This window comes from Anser cygnoides, chromosome Z (assembly GCF_040182565.1).
Source record: "Anser cygnoides isolate HZ-2024a breed goose chromosome Z, Taihu_goose_T2T_genome, whole genome shotgun sequence".
In the NCBI taxonomy this organism is placed as follows: Eukaryota; Metazoa; Chordata; class Aves; order Anseriformes; family Anatidae; genus Anser; species Anser cygnoides.
Window position 1 is genome coordinate 37450143 of NC_089912.1, and position 14855 is coordinate 37464997.

Sequence of the window (14855 nt, forward strand, 5' to 3'; positions counted from 1 at the left end):
ATAGAATGTGTTTGAAATACCAAGTTCAGTGTGAGAAACTGACTGCTTCTGACATGCCAGTTGTTTCTACTAGCACGCATTTCAGAACATTTCTTCCTGACCTGAATTTGGAAATACGTTGTTTACAAGAATTAACTGTCATGAGTTTCAGAAGTTTCAATATCATAAGGAGCAACACTGCATCCCCCACTGTATCTTTTTAAAAGTTTGGCCTTTGATGCTGCAGAAATAAAATAAGGATAAAAGAAGGCCCCAGAAGCCAAGCTGAACACTACAGGAAGTGTAAGAGGAGAGAAAGGAAATTTTCTTGGCCTTGGAAAGCAAAGCATGGAAGGCCTGGCATTACTATAATTTACACATGGAGAAATCAGATAATAGCAACAAACAATGATGTAGTCTTGTTGTAACCTTTTTCATGTCTTGTGAGTATAAAAACATTGTTTTTCATATTGAGATTGAATTTTGGAGTAGTTTTTTTATTGAAATCTAGGATTAAAACTTCATTCTTACAACCTGAGTGACATTATCAATTGTTATTCTCATAGATACATTAGTAGATTTGCTTTCATCAGTTTGAAAATTGCGTTGTGAGATTGATGGATTGCTCATTTTTGAATGACAACCAGAAATAAGAATAAGTGTAACAAAAGGTTTGGTTTCTTTGATCCTCCTTAAATCATGTAGATTTAAGTCCCATTCAGATTCTGTTTCAGTTAGCGTGGGTTGTACTATCACATTCATATCTTTTTCAGACCATTTGTGTGACATTGGAAACTAAGGAGCGAAGATTTGAAAAGAAAGCAAACCTGAACTTTGCATTTGCAATTTGACTTTGTGACCATGTATAGAATAGTATGACATTGACTGGAAACCACAGTTTAGGTAGAGTGTAACAATACCACGTTTCATAGCAAGGCACAAACTAGGGTATATTCACATGGGGTACTCTAGTGAAAAGAGATGGAAAGGATAAAGTAAACGGAGAAAAGAATGATTGAAAACGCTGCAAGGTAAAGAACCCCTTATTTTTCCAAAGCCAGTTAAAATTTAAAATGATTTATATACACTGTCTGGCAGCTAATCAGATAGATGAGTTTTGTATTCAGTCATGGGAATCCAGCAGAGTTCAAGAATGCCTTTGATGAAATGCACGAAGTTTGGAATTAATATAAAAAGTTGTAGGAAGCCAAAAGTACTTCATATAATACCACCCTTTTTACTTTTTAAAAGAATACCCTTTTCAACCCCCAAACATGTCCTGAAACCAGCACTTGATGTCTATCTTGAGCTTTTTTTGTGTACTCAAAATCATTATAAAACGTCCGAGTACATACCTTAGTGTAAATTTTTTCTGTTATTTTCTTTCAAATTTTCATTTTCTGTGAATCTATGATTCTATGATTTTCAAGCTGATCTGAAAACTAAGGAAGACTAACTGGTAGCTGATGTTTCTAGGGGAAGATGGGGCATGCGGAAAATAAAAATTGGCAGTATATTGAAAATACAACTGCATAAAAGTTTATTTTAAAAATTGATTTTCTGGAGAGTCATGTTTTGGAAATAAATATTAGACAAATTAAACTCAATATCCTCTGACTTGTCTTCCATCTTACAGTGGACTGGGAATTAAAACAAAAATCCTGAGCTTCAAAGTTCTAGGGTCAACTTCCTCCACATATATACTTTTTCAGGTTCTCTACCAGCTTATCTGATTATCTTTACTATGTTCCTCTGCTGAGGAGATTAGCTGCTACTTCAGCTGATATTCAGAGATAAAATATTTTCTCAATAGTGTCCTTTCTTCCTGTTGCTTTACTTACATTCTGTCAAACTTTTTCTCTACTCTTAATATCTCTACAACACAAGCTGTAAGGAGAAAGAACTCCACTTGAATGGAGGACTCAAATTAGGAAGGATGGAGAAAGTAAGCAGGTGAAAGTAAGTGTCTAGTACAGAAAATGATAAACCTTAAAGAATCAATGATGAATGAAAATGCATGCGCCAGTCAATCTGCATTAGGAAGTTATGTTTTAATTTCTTGAGGTGGCGAAGGAAAAAATGAAATTTATCTATGAGTGACAGAATCTAGCAGAAATGTTTCATTACCAATTATCAATATGTGTGCATGGAAAAAATACCAGGGCAGTGGAACGCAGCAAAATAAAGGGAGAAGTGAAGAAGATTATTCATACCATAATGCAATTTTGGAAGTCTTAGTTGCCATGCATCACTTCTGTGTCTCTGCATTGTTGATGGCCCAGGAAACATAAAGTCCTTATCTTCTTGGTTTGTCCCTAAATAAGATGTGTAGAAAAAAATGGCGATGTAAATATTCCTTGTAGTGTTAAGAAACTTAGTAATCTGCATAGTGATAGACACAATTTAATAGGAAATGATGTTGAGATGACTGACACTAAAATACGTACCTAATTATGTTAATGTATCGCTTGATAGTTTTCAGCACTCCTTTAGAAGTGATGACCAAAGGTGTTTTTCAGTTGCAGAAGCTGCGATAAAAAGTATGTGCAGCAGATCAGCAAGATTCTCACAGGTGAGAAGAGCAACATTCATACATAGGAATCAAACAACTCATAAGCCACTCTTCAAAGTAGTTTTAAGTGACTCAGCTTCTGTGACAACGTCCTCTCCCTCCTTTTTCTTAAGTCTACTTTTTCTCAGAATCTACTGGTGATACTGCCACAGTTTGTACATATTGTATGTTATGGAGTCTTCCAAAAGATTTTACAGAGAGATTGTGTAAACAATACAGCTTTCAAGCAGAGATAGAAGGTGTAAAGAGAAAAAAAGGAGAAAAGATACACATGCTGATCAGGAAGTTATTGACAGAGGAACAAGACAGGTTTGAACCCAAGAAACCCAAGGACTTAAAAACTCTTAATAAATAAGGAGAAAGATGTAAAATGCCAAAACTTCTCATTGGTTCTGTTAAAAAATGCTTTATTACAAATAAAATGATCATTAAGGGTTTTAGAAGCATATGCACTTATCTGTTTTTTGGTCTGTCTTTTCCTTTTTTTCCTGTCTCTTTCCTTTTTTTTTTTTTCCCCACTAGATTCTCCCATAGTTTATTTGAAATTCATGTGTATGTCCTTAACTTAGTTACAAGTATGTATGTCATTATTTGGTCAAAATTTCCATTGACATCAGTGTTTGCCTCAGTAAGGACTGCAAAAACTATGATCAGCCTTTAGGACTTGATCTATTAGTAATGAATCCAGAGGTAGTGAGTCTGGAGGAAAAATGCAAAACCTGAAATAATATGGAGGCAAAATGAGCAGTATGTCACCATCTTTTAAATTGTAGACCTTTTGTCTGAGTCTTTATGCAAGTGACCCACACTGCACATAGCACACAGGTAAGAGTTGCAGTTGTCACTGGCATGCGTCAGCAAGGAATTGTATAACAGGAGTTGCTGGGTGAAATTAATACATCGTGTTACTTATGTCATATTAAAGTTTGGTTTATGAAAGAATGTTGTGGGATTTTAACAGTGCAAGAATAGTTTTCTTGCAGTATTTCAGTTTATCTTCTGTACTTCACTTGGTTAGTCAATGGAAAGCAGTTTGCAGAAGGCAACAGGCTTTGGAAAGACAAAAAAAAAGATGATGAAATATCTTCTACTGCGTATTGTTATTAAGATTCCTCTCCTCAATATGTCTCCATCCCAATATAGATGTTACTGGGGGCGAAGGAGTGGGGCTGTGGAGTACCAGCTGGAGTATATAAATGGGGTCTAGTATAGACGCAACAATGCTTGGTAAGTTCCTAAAAATTATGTCGACAGCTGTTGAGCTCGTCCGTAGTCAGTGTTTTTTGAAGACAAGCCAAGGAATTTTTAATCAAGGAAGATTACTGGGCACATTACTGTGTGCTGAATATTTAAAAATAGACTTACTTTTATTAGTAAAAAACTCTTTGTTTAAGCCAGAAGTGTTACATTTTTCACTGAAAATGCAAAAGCTGTTTTGATTTAAAACAGTATTAAATTATTATGAATGAGATGGAAAGAGATAATGAGATGGAAAGAAGATAATATTTATTCTCTCTAATGGGAATGTTCTATAGGAATGTCAGAGTGAGTAATGCAAGTGCATTTTAACTTTAAATTTTAATGGATCTCAGACTGTAGCGTTTTGGAGGAAAAGAGGGCTTTCAGTGACGTGTTAGCTTGGAAAATGTCTGACTTAAAGAAAATTGTCGATGGAATGTTTTTGACTCTGTTAAGTTATTTTGGTAATCTGCTCTCATAGGACCAATTGCTATTCTTTTCCCACCCTAATGAAACTAGGTCACTTGTTTTTGGCACTCATCCAAGCTGTGAGATTTATTTGGTGTTCAAGCGCACTGTCTAGAAATAGTGATGCAATGTCAGCAAGGCCACTTTTCATTTCATGAACATAATTTCCAGTGCCCTGGAATTAATTTATTCATTGACCTGTTAATAACTGCAATCCGTCACTGGCTTATAGAGGCAGCGGAAGTGTCTGGAAATAGTCATGGTCACCCTACCAGGTGATTAGTTACAGGATTTCTGTTTAGTGTAACATTTTTTTGGTTTTGATCATGTTGAAGAGTCTGGCTGCTAATGAAAACAAACCAGCTACTTAATCAAAAGGAAAATACTTGCAATTAGCAAATATTGGAGTGAGATAACTGATTTGAAGTGGTTGTTTTATACCGTATTTTACTGTAACGTATCTGAGACGCATCCAATTACCTCTGAGAAAAGTATAGGAATTCAGCATATGTAGATGATGTATAATGGCTTGAAAGGGTAGTTTGAATCAAGCATGTTTTTGCATTACTGTTATACTTAATAAATAAAATGAATTAATTTCTTCTTCTCCTTCTTCTTCTTCTTCCTCCTCTTCCTCCTCTTTCTCTTCTTCTTCTTCATCCTCTTTTTCTTCTTCCTTCTTTCTTCTTTCTTCTCTTTTCTTCTTCCTTCTTCCTTCTTCCTTCTTCCTTCTTCCTTCTTCCTTCTTCCTTCTTCCTTCTTCCTTCTTCCTTCTTCCTTCTTCCTTCTTCCTTCTTCCTTCTTTCTTCTTTTAATGGCAGTAGATTGCTCTGGATAGCAAAAATAGCTGTTAGCCCTTTTCTACTTTGTGTGTGCCAGACCCCTAGAGTTTTGAGCTTGCTTCTGCCATTGAGGGAGAAGGGTTCAGGGATCTGAAGTCAGTTCTCACTGTGCAGCATCACAATTAGCTGTTCCTACCAACGCTGCCACTGTTTCAGCATTTCTGTTTCTAAGGTAGAGAAGCATCAACCTAGCTCTGAAGGGATCTCTCCCTTGTTCTGCATGTTCTCCTTGTTCAGAACCTTTTACCTTCCTTTAGATCTGAATGCTTCTTACTAGCTCCGATTAAAGTATCAGGCACCACCACTGCATGTACTAAACCCTACTCTTGGATATGTATGGGAAAAGGCTATCGTACAGATTTGTGCAAAACTGATTGTTGGGCATAGATTAAAGCTTAATAATGAGAAAGGGCTTTTTGTGGGTCTGTGTGTCTAATTTAATACAGTTCAGGAGCTTCTGAGCTAAGGTGCTTCATGTAATACATGAAGTATACTACGTGTAATACATGAAGTACATGTAATACATGAAGTATACTACAGTCTATTAATTTTCTGATGTTGGGACTACTTTCAGTAGTGCTCAGTGCTGATTTACTGTTGCTCCCATTGCAATCATGGAAGGAATTGCCACTTCTTTTGTTTCAGGTTGCATGATTTGTAGAGTTTTTCTTGAAGCTGTTGTTTCAGAGGACAACAGGTGGCCTCAAATGTCATAGGCAATGGTGGCTGAAAAAGTGTTGCTTTGTAATGGTTTAGAAAGTCAGTGTAAGTGAATGCCTGCATTTATTTCTAATCCATTTTTGGGAGGGTCTTGCTTAACTATTTCTGGTATTTGAGGGTGAGAAAACACTGGAAATCTTGTTTAGTGAGAAGGTATTAGTTGAAACTTAGTATTTTAAAATATTCTAGCTTTCTGAGATGTATCTGAAAGGTGCTCGAACACCTTTTGGGGATGAAGTTGTGATGTCCATAGAAATATCAGTTTATCCCGTTTTAGTGCTAGAATATATGAAATTCAGACCATTTATTTTTTTGCTTTAAAATATAATAGGAAAATGCATTTTTTGAACCAAAAATGATAAATAGGACCGAAAATAGCAGCTTTTTCATTGAGTCATGTTAAAACCAGTGTTTTCTAATAAGAGACTTGTATAAAGGGCAGTAGCTATTACATACTCCTCTGCTTAGTGATCTTTATCATAGAATGAGAAAACTGCTAGCTATGTTATTCCTCTGTATGGAACAAGAAAATGCCAGACTGTGAATCTGTCTGCTTTGTATAATATCCAATCCTTCAGCATATGGAATACTGGCAAATTTTGATGACTTGACCGATTACATCTTTTGATGTCTCCTTTGTTTTCAAGTTCTTTCAAATGACACAGTAAATTAATCTTTTCTCTGTTCACTACGTCTACTGTCTGTCCTTCAAAGTCTTTATAATAAAAAAGAGAATAAAAGCAAAATAAGTTCCTGGTGAGTCACTTTCTAAAATATGTTAGAAGAGAAAACCAAAAAAAACGGAATGAACAATGTAAAACAACATTTTGATCTAGTAAATTGCATGGAAGCAGAACATATTTATCTGTCTTTTCATGCCAGGCAAACCAAGTGAGACTGATTTGGATATATCTTCCAGTGTTTCAGACACATAGACGTTTTTCCTTCAAAACATGCTGTTGAAGCCTTTTTGGTTCCTTTCATTTATAAACTACTTACAAGGAAATCCCATTAATATTTTGTAGTGTTGTTTTACTATTCTGTCCTTAGTACATCGTATGATCATGATTCAAACAAATTTTTTGGTCCCATTTTTATGTTTCAACGTGAAATATAGGAACGTGTTACTGTTTGGTGGCTTTCTAAACTCATAATTGTTTCAGGGCATTGACACTGACTTATGTTTGGAAAAGCTCTCAGACTGAATCCCTAGTTCACCTATACTCTAGAAGCATAAAGTAGCACAATGTAATCTTGTAAACATTCATGTGACTGTCATTCTTGAAAATGTCTGTATTCTACGAGTTCATTGTTTTCTGGCATTACTGCCTGCAGTTTTTCACTTTGCTCAGCTTAACATCTGCTTTATTGACTGTTTCAAATGAATTTCTGTAACGTATTTGCCAAAGGTTTGTACTTAAAAGGAACATAAGCTAAGTGTAGTTTTCTTCTTCTGTAATTATGTCATTTTTTATTCCCCTGTTTTTACTGGGAAGAGTACTTTGGAAAATAGCAGTATTTGCTCTGTTTCCTTGTAAGGGGTCAGCAGGTGATACTTCTTCCAGCAGAGCTGGAATAAAAGTAGGTCTAGTAGAAAGTAGGTGAAAGATAGCCAGTTAAAAATCTTGAGCATTCACAGTTATGAACATTTCATGTGTGTAATTTTCACTGTATACTGTAGAACTTTGTTGTTATAAGCCTCGCCTCCAAAATCTTCAAGCTGTTCTCAGGTGCCTCAGTCTCAAGTACACCTAAAATTGCAGTGAGTTTGACTACTACTAAACATTCAGGAAACACTAAGGAAAAATGAAAACCTTTGACAAGCTGCTTCATCTAGCATATATGAATGCTGCTTCGTGGCATATATGAATGAATGAGGTGGATCTTAGCTGAGTCAGATGAAAAATTTTCGTGGTAAATCCGTCTCACAGTGTAGAGACTTCCCTACCATTTTTCTTGCACTAGAATCCTCAATGTACTAATAAAAATGGGAGAAGTTATCATCCTTTTAGGGAAGATTGGTGAAAAATAGCTACTTTAATTTGAAAGCTGATCTTTTCTGTATCTACCACCCTGTTTCTGGAAGAATCTTAGAATACTATCACACCTGTATTCAGACAGGCAAATGTAAACTCCAGCCTGTTTCTGTGTACTCCTGTGAACTGGTAGGACAATTCTGAAGTCTCTTGGGCATCTGGACACAAGATATTTGTATTAATTGTCAAAATGAGGGTCATAAAAATAGCTGAAGGACACAAGTATTTGCGAGGTGGTGTATCTTGAAGCAGTAGTCAACCTTTCTGTTCAGTTCCTAGAAGGCTGTTCCTGCTAGCATGTGGGATTCAGTTCCCTAAACATGGGTGTCCCATGTGTCTGGATGGGGCTCCTGTTACTTCTGTGTTTTCTGTGTCAGAAGTTGTAGATACACTCTGATGTCTAAAATGCTTTCAATACCTAGGTGTTGTAAGTTCAATCCAACGCATAACGTCAGTGTTATGAGGCTTCAAGAACAGGAGGTTCTGAGGGCAGAATTTAGTAGATATGCAGAACATAAAAAGCATAGTACATGTTGATATTTTTGCATTCATTCAGATAGAGATGTCTGTTTGTTTTTCTTGTTGGTTTGGACCTGGACTTATATTTTAACTTGGAAAGTACAGACAACTTACAAATGTGCATTTAATTTGTAGTAGTAACAAAGTCATGCAAATGTAAGAATTCTGGACAAATATAACAAATGATTATGTGGTCATTTTGTAGGCAGTATCAAAACTTCACAGACCGTCCTAACAATAAGAACAGAACATGCAGCTGAAACATAGCTCTGCTTGTACGTAACCGTAAGTGTTATGAAGAAAATCAGACAGAAGGAAGTGTGCTTCAGAAATATAATTCAATAAATAGTAAATACAAGTTCTATATGCTTAGCCAATAATTTCCTTTGAATTTTGATATATGAAAGCTCACATAAAAGATTGCAAGTACTCTTTTATAAATCATAATTCATAATTCTTGCCCATATTTTATTTCCTATCCTGTAAGTATAAATTTTGCTTTCCAGTTATGTCTGTTTTACACACACACACGTACACACACGCAAATCAAAGTAAAGGACTGGATATGGACTTGATTGCTGTTAATGTGGAAGAGAAATGTGATAACTTGAAGACCAAATACTTTTTACTATTATAATTCTATCTGAAATGTACCTGGTAGCTGTTGATCTTTTACTGAAATTTCTGAAGTTTCATGCCAGATTTATGCACTAATTGCTGTCAGTTTGACAATGGGTAAGGTAATTCATGGCTTGTAGGTTAAATTTCCTTACACTGAGGGAATCAACAGACAATTTTAACCCACATATATTGTCCTGTGACTTCCTTTGAAACTGGACTCATACTAGTGAAGGATTTCTCACTGCTCCTCCAAAATTTGCTATTAGGGGCAGAAATCCAGTGCTTGAATTTTGGTATTTCAGTTGTTTATAAGGAGGGTATGCCTAGCCAGGTTTATAACTGCTGCAGGTGATCAGAAAGCTTCATGCTAATAAAAACTTTTAAGTGCAAAATATATTTCTGGATATCATCTCTTCAACAGAATAGTAGGTCACCCAGAGCATAGCACTGTGACCAAAAAAAAAACACCCCAAAATTCAACTTCTTCAATCTTGAAGTGAAAAATAAGTAGAAAGTAACAGGAAGAGTACAAAAATAATGGTTCATGAAGCATAAAAAGCAACTATTGTTGTCCTTGCTCTTTAGTCATAAAGGAAGACAACAACAATGACAATAACAAAGCAACAAAAAACATCCACTGCTGTGAATTAAAAAGCACTTGGAAGTATCTAAAGACTTCTTTGATCTGGACATAGTGCTGGATAACCTGTTCTAGGTGACCCTTTTTGAGCAGGGGGTTTGGATAGCATGACTTCCAGTGATCTTTTCCAACCCCCAATCATTCAGGGATTCTGTGATCTTGGTTAGTTGGATGAAGTATCAAAGACAGTAAAAACCATACTGATTTTTTTTAATTTTCAGAATCATGGTAAAGTGAGCTTGCATAATGTAAGCACAAGTAATAGCACAACGTAAAGAACATGTAATATGTGCATGTGAGTCTAAATCTGTTTTTGTTGTTGTTGTTGTTTGTTTTCCCTCAATCCTGCCCTCTGTGTAGAAACAGGAAGTTGTATCTTCAAAGTAGGTCAGTGTAATGACAGTTGGTGAAGTACAATGGGTCAATGAAAAAATCGTTGACTTTCCTGAAAACACAATTTGTAGAACAAAATATTGTTGCAGTCTTATGTTTTTTTTTTTGTAGTTGTTATCTTTTTTTTGTTCTCTTGTTTCCTGCTGTTCTAGGACTTCGAATTATCACCTCTGACAAAATCTCTACTTCACAAGTTTCATTACATGTATGAGTGGTAGTTTAGTCTTTCAGTGAAAGGTGTTTTATGATTTCTTCCTTCTTTCATATTGCTGTGTGAGTTATGGATAGTAAACTCACTTTAATATTCTCTTATTGATGGTAACAGGCTCAGGCAAGAAATTTATTAGTTGTATTCCTGCTTAACCAAGCCTAAGATATGCAAGGTAAGTATGCAGTTAAAGGGTTGGTGCCGAAGGGAGTTTGTTTTAGGCTGTCACACCAGCAAGCCAGGCTGATGAAAACGGAAAGGAAAGCAGCATTATCTTTACAAATAAGTGTAGAGTAATAGTGAAATGATAGCATTGCTATAGTTAAGGTTAATATGAATTTGTCAGTTCAGTTGCAGATTTTTTTCCATGCTGTAAAGGTGAAATGCTTTCTGAAATTATCTTAAAAGTGGCTATTTCTTATTGAAGACAGGATTATTGTGAATAGTCACATTTAAGGAGCAAGACACTCACAGGGTACAGTGATTCTTGGCCCGGAGAATGCCAGGATAGGAGAAGTAAAAGGAACTGAAAGATACTATAGTATCATAGGCAGTTCTGATCCGTGTGTGTTTGTGGATCTATATTTAAAAATGATTTTTTTCTAGTAATTAACTTCAAACTACATAACCAAGCTGAACAGAGAAGCATTCTGAGATTGGTAACTTATTTCTAGAGTCATAGTTTATATATGTGGTTGAGTAAGTGCTCACCTGAATTGAGCGTTGGTATACGCTAGCGTGTCTGATATCAGTGACTGGGTTGCATTGGGGTGTTTATTCCAGGTTGTCCTGGGTTTCATCGTTCGTTGTTGTTGTTGTTGTTGTTGTTATTGTTTTCCCAAGGTTTTGCTAGGTTGTGTTGGGTGTTCTAGGTTTTGCTCCTAAACAAAGGACTAACATGGAGTTGGAATCTTGCTTCTACATTCTTAGCATCTGACTAATGTTTCCACAGATGCAAAGAGTAGATGGAATGATCTTGACTAGAAGAGTTCCTTTTGAAAATAATATTGAGATATTTTTTTTTTTTTCAGAGATTCGGGAAAAAAATGTGTGGGCTTTTTTTGGTTTATTTTTTTTTTCTTTTAGAAAGATTTTCATTATTCTCTGAAAAAGACCATTGCCAGAGGTAAGGTTCTGCATTGGCTGAGCAAATGTAACTGAAGTCCATCCAGAAATGCCTAAATAAGCAGATAAGAAGAAAAAGCAACCAAATGTCACATTTTCAGTGCTAAAAGAAATTGTGTTCTTCTGTTTATATGTACATAGTCTAATTCTGTCAGGGACTGTGTTAATTTTAGGGGTTTACATAAACACATCAATAAGCACTGAGCTTTGGGAAGTGTCTCTACAAATTTATAGATCCGTTATTTCTTTGATTGGTTATGTGGATTTTTCTCACAGAGGGAGATGAGTGTTTATTATCATGTTAAGAATTTCTATTATTCTCATAGCTTCCTTGTCAGTACAGGCTCATGAAAAGGTAAATGTAGATAATATTTTACAGGGGCTCTGTAGTCCACAGCTCAGTAGATTGTAAAGGGTGGCACTAAGGATAATTTTTTTTAGTAGATTAGGTAATATGATTATCAAGTACAGAACAAGTGTAGAGTTAATTTGGCTGACTCTACGTGACCAAAAAATTAGTTTTGACTCTAATTGAAAGTGAGGTGTGGCAGTTCTGCTCTGCTTTATTTATGGTCTTTACTGTCTCTTCTGCGAAACAGAATATTGGGATGCCCACTGAAATTGAAGTCATCTCTGGGGGAAAGTTCAGATGTTTTCCTGGTATTTAGAGACCTAAGTATAGGCGAGCATAGTATCTTTGTACCATATAAGCCATGAGAAGTCAACTTCAGCAAAGTATAGAGATGATTTTTGAATTAAGTATGGATTATGGCAGATAAGTTGTATTGTTAAAGAATTTGAAAATTTGTTATGTGTAAAAGATGCTATTGATTTATGTTTAATCTGCAGATATGTGTAGGATCGGTAGTATATTTTTGCTTGTTTTGCAAAGATAAAATAACCCCAGACTAATCTGCACTACTGCAGAAGTGGGATATTGGGACTTAAACTATCTGCAGTGCAGCTCATCGATTTTTGAGTGTCTGATTAAAGTAAATTACATCAATCACTGGGGTGGCAATGTAGAAATATGGAAGTAGTGTAATAGTAGTAATCATTTCCGTAATGAAAAAGTCAGCTTTAAGAATGTGTGTAGGAGGAAAATGTTTTCCAAGAACTAACTACATTTGAATATCATTTCATCTAAATAGAACACACCTCCATATGACTGATATTTTCATTTTTAGTAATAATTGACATTCTTTGTGAGAAGTTGCTTGTGACTCTGTCTTCTTTAAATGCTGGCCTGCTAAGTTTTACTTCTGTACAGAAATAATTAAAAATAATGTACATTATTCTGTTTTCTGTCTGTCCTATGATGAGTCAAATACTTTCAGTGTTTCTTTGTCAGTTATTGCCTTTGCCATTCTGGCAATTATCTTTGTATAATTTTTCTCTGCGATTATTTAAGCTGTTCTCATTGTGAAAAGGGCTGGTTTGCACGTTTTTTTGCCTCCTAATCACGTTTCTGTCTCATTTCATATAATATCTAAGTCAAAAAACAAAGACTTAGAATTTTCTACTTTTTAAGCAGAAATAATCAATCAAGGTACTAATTTCTACAAAATAATTTTATGAAGATGTTTAGAAAGTTTTAATTTTTTTTCTTGAAGTGACCAATTTATTTTAATAATGACTCTGAATGATTTGAATGAGATCTGAACCTTTGCATTTAAGTTGATCTTTACACTGGGAGGTTGAGGAAAATTCAGATTGATTCAGTGATGTAGCAGTCTCTTCTGTGTATCTTTTTATGGGGAAATCAGATGTTGAATGTGAGACTAGGTGGAATCTGATTCAAGTCAGCTGATAAAATTGTCGTAGTGTAGTTGTAAATGCTGTTTCATAACACTCTGTCATCGTTCCTGTAGTTTAACAGCATAGAAGTAGAGAGTAAGCAATGAAATAATAAATTACTTTAAAAAGCCTATGCCTTGGAGAAAATGCTGCAGCTTGTTAGAAGCCCTCTGCTTATTTAATTGTTCTAGCTCATGTTTACAGTATTAAAAAGCAGATAACTGTATTTTTAGTCTTCTACTTCCAGTCTTCTGAAGAACAGACATACTAAGCTTGTGTATAATTTGTCAACAGAATTTTGCAGATAAGATAATCAAGGATGAATATCCATAGTATTAAGTCCATATTCTATATCTGTGCATGGCGTCATTGAAAATTTGATTGTTTGAACTTTCTCTGTGATGGTAGGTGAGCCACCAGATCCAATTTCTATTTGACAACAAAGAAGTCAAATAAAGATTTTTTTTCAATTCCTGACAGTTACACATTCCAAAAGATTAGCAAATTTTCTATATTTTGATTAGTGCTGACTGATATTCTTTATAAAAGATGTTTACCCATTAAAATTTTAAAACAAGAAAATGCAGAAGTGTTATTGATGTTAAATGCAAGTGTGTTATTGAAGTCTGTTAAACATCCTTCGTTTTGTTTGCCTTTTTTAGTACTACCAATTATATCAAAAGAATTTTCTCTGATCGTGTAAGGATCTTAGTGGTGTTATTCCCCATTGGCATGGCATTCAGGTTATTAGTTTTCATTTGAGCTATATTAAATGTTAATTCTGATGATCTCTAAGACAGTGATGTTAGTTTTTCATGTTTAATTTCAGGAACAAGAAGTTTGATTCAAGGTTTGAGGATATGAGGAAGAAAGAGCTGACTGGGCTCAACAGTTAGCCCTGCAGTTCATAACAGTTATCACATTGAAATGATAAATTATTAATGCTAGAAGAGCATCAGTGAAGAAGACAGACTGAATTTTTAGGCATCTCAGAAACAAGACTATTTTCTCATGTTTCAGAAGATCTAAGAGGTGAAACTTTGTTTATTGAAATGCAAAGGCAGAAAAAATACTGTAAAACTTCTGAAAAATGAAACATTACCAGTGTTGTAGTCATCAGTAAAACAGCTGATGTCACTGCGTAATCTTGATAGCTCTTTGTTCAAGCCTAATTTCATTTTATCTTTATGTTCAAAAAAGGCCAAGGGTCTTTAAGTGACTATGGCAGAAAGAGAAGTGAAGTAGCTGGTAAGGGAAACTTTGCTTATGACAGTGACATTGTCTTCAGCATAGTATGTGTTAGAGCAGTGTCAAGATTAATTACTGTGGTACATGTCTTTCTAGATATTTTACTTTTGCATATATGGGCATATTAAGCTGGAAGTCAAGGGCTGTAAGGAAGAACAGCAAAAACAAAACAAAAACACACTTATCTTGGATTGTGTTGGGTTGTTTTAAGTTCTCAAACATTACAAAATTTGGAATTGGTAACTGTTATGATATTATAAATAATTAAGAATTAATATAAATCAGAGAGAGAAAAGATAGATATTAAAAAAAAAAAAGTTGCAGTCAGTTTGTATTCAGATATGAGTACACAGACTTACTCACAACTACAGCATAAACTTTGTCTGCAGAAAAGGCCAAGGTGTTATCTGAAGCCACATGGACACAAATCTGAAGTGGTGAATGTGAA

The 14855-nt window shown here is 35.0% G+C and overlaps 1 protein-coding gene and 1 long non-coding RNA gene across 5 annotated transcripts in view; one reads left to right on the forward strand and one right to left on the reverse strand.

The window, feature by feature from the left end:
• The window catches only part of AUH (AU RNA binding methylglutaconyl-CoA hydratase), a 113073-nt gene that overhangs the window by 61875 nt on the left and 36343 nt on the right, over positions 1-14855 (forward strand). The gene's annotated exons all lie outside the window — the stretch shown is intronic.
• Positions 2171-5294, reverse strand: LOC136789154 (uncharacterized). Its single transcript, XR_010827992.1, has 3 exons — positions 4739-5294; positions 2427-2507; positions 2171-2294 (listed from the first exon to the last, which is right to left on the reverse strand). It is a non-coding gene; the product is annotated as an uncharacterized lncRNA (long non-coding RNA).